Below are 3,064 nucleotides of genomic sequence, written 5' to 3' on the forward strand. Positions count from 1 at the left end.
ATATATATACATATATATGCATATATATATACATACATATATATATATATATATATATATATATATATATATATATATATATATATATATATATATATATATATATATATATACATACATACATACATATGTGTGTGTGTGTGTGTGTGTGTATAATATATAATATATATATATATTTATATATAATTAATATGAACGGCAGTTTACAATGTTTCCCCAAAAAGGAGAATTACAAATGTCACTCAATGCGACTAGGGTGTTAGGAAACACCTACATTGCTAGAAATAAGACCCAAACCGCTGTAATGCTGTAGTCAACGCACATGAATAAAAACATATACACTAACAGGGACCATAATTGTCCGAAAAGTGCCGATCGGGAATTCTCAATACTGATGCGTCAGTTTCGGCAATTTCCCTAGCCTCTTCAGTGAAGACGGCTCTTTCCATTTCCCCGGTATCGCGGTTGATCTCATAGCTCTTCAGTTGGGGTTTGAGTGTGTCGTTGAAGCAATTTGTCTATCCTGAAATCGCCATCATTGTCATTGTGCCTATTTTAGAACTCGTTCAATAAGACCGGATACCGTTGAGAAATTTACTTACAAAAATAATTTCACAAAAATGGATTATCAAGTTAGTTAATCGGAAGAACAAGATGTCTGACTTATCGTGGGGGGAACTCTTTCTTGAAAAAATGTGAAATTTCTGCCAAATTAGATTAAGTATACGATATCACTGACGACCTCTTCCGGCCAACAGTCATCCTCAGTATAACATACACTGCATAAAAAGGCTGACCTCCTCCCCACCTTTTTTCCTTCCTTCCTTCCTTCCTTCCTTCCTTCCTTCCTTCCTTCCTTCCTTCTTCTTCTTCTTCTTCTTCTTCTTCACAGCCAGGAAATAACTCAGATCCCCAACGAATACCAACCCTCTACCCACTATGCAGTGCTGTTAAGCCGAGGGTTTAAAATTAATCAATCAAAGGACATACTAAGTATGTCCAATAAATAATTTTTCTCGTAATTCTGTAACGAGATTATTTTACACTGGTAAGCTGCTGTGATTTCAGTAGCGGCACAGACTTCAGAACGATAGGTTGGAAATCTCTTATCCTAGTAATGCGTGCTGAGGAAGCTAAGGCTTATTGTGCCAATGCAGAAACTAGTCCACGTGAATCCAAATACTTAAATGTATGTAAGTAGATTGTCTTAACCAAATTTGCCTTCGTTTGATTTCTGTAGTTATCACCGGTGTATTTTTGGCGATTTAATAACGAATTTTGACTGTTATTTCAAGCAGGTAGACATACTTAGTATGTCCTTTGATTAATTTTAATCCCTCGGCTATTTAAATGCTATTTTTGGCCTGCAGTCGCCTGTATCGTTGATTCTGTTATTATTATTCTTAAATTAGTTACATTGGATAATAATAGAATTAACGATACCACGGTTTCTTTCAGTTTCCGTCGACCAAATGCACTCACAGGGCTTTGGTCGGCCGGAGGCGAGAGTAGAAGACACTTGCCCAAAGTGCCACACACATACACACACACACACATCTTGGTTTCTATGGCTGGATGCCCTCCTGATGCCAACCACTTTACAGAGTGTACTGGTTGCATTTTATGTGGTACCATCACCAGTGTTTTTTATGTGGTACCAACGCTACTGCCTTTTATATGGTACCAGCACCCACATCAATACTTTTTACATGGATTTAAGATTTCAATTTTGCTGTGGTGTACGGGTCTTCTTGACTACAGCAATGCACCACATATATTGGTCCTCTGTCATCTTCTCCATCAGGTTCTGCATTTTGAGATCGAGCTTCTTTCAGTTTCCATCTACCAAATCTACTTATGAAGCTTTGGTTGGCCTGAGTTTATAGTAGAAGACATTTGCTCAAGGTGCCATGAAGTGGGACTGAACATGGAACCATGTGGTTGGGAAGCAAGCTCCTTACCACACAGCCATACCTAGCACGGTTTCTATTAATAATGCAAACCATTTTACAGTGTAGGGAGGCACCAACACACACACCAATGCTATTGGGTGACATGTGACCAATACAACCTGTCACATGGTCGGACAGTTGTCGACTAAACAGGCAACACTACCAACCCTGCTCGGCAAGGAGAAGGGATTTTATTGGACAACCTGCTGAATGAAAAATGAAACTTGTCAAAGGTCGAATGAACTCTGTTTAATCAACGGCCATACAACCAGCATCTGTCACAGCATCTGTCACAGCATCTGTCACAGCATCTGTCACAGCATCTGCCTGGGAGAGGAACACTCAGATACAAAAGCTGCGATTTCTCACGATTTCTGGTCGTTTCGCTTCGGCCTGTTTCAAGTTACAAATCACAGAGGCTCGGAGTGTTGTACCAGTGGTTATCACCGTCATCCAATGACGTCACAGAAGTCTCTTTACCGTGACTTCATTCGTCATTCCATCGTTATCTTTCATCTTTTACTTGTTTCAGTCATTTGACTGCGGTCATGCTGTAGCACCGTCTTGAAGGATTTTTAGTCGAATGAATCGATCCCCCGTACTGAATTTTTAAAAAGCCTGGTACTTATTCTATCGGTCACTTTTGTCGAACCACTGAGTTACAGGCACGTAAACATACCATCACCGGTTGGGGAACAAACATAGACACAAAGACAAAGATATACAGAGTGCGGTGAATAAACTGTCGTCTATATTACGCAAAAATGAAAATAACACAGACATCTCATTTTAACAGATATATTTACCAAAATTCCATTAAAATATGTTGAAATACTAAAGAGTAAATTTATTCAATAAAATCGCCATTGGCTTCAACTACAGCCTCCAGACGACTTCAGAATCTTGTGCAACTCTTTTGGACGGTCTCCTTGTTTAAGTTGGTGAACGCCGCCATAATTCTTGCCTTCAGTTCATCTTTGGTGTTACAAAGAGTTTTGTTGGTCTCTCGCTCAATTGTTCCCCACACATAATAATCAAGGGGGTTGTAGTCTGGGGAGTTAGGTGGCCTGATGTTAAGGGTGATGTGGTTGCAGAAATTGTCTGACAGCCAT

This window comes from Octopus bimaculoides, chromosome 1, assembly GCF_046866305.1.
Source record: "Octopus bimaculoides isolate indiv1 chromosome 1, ASM4686630v1, whole genome shotgun sequence".
NCBI lineage: Eukaryota > Metazoa > Mollusca > Cephalopoda > Octopoda > Octopodidae > Octopus > Octopus bimaculoides.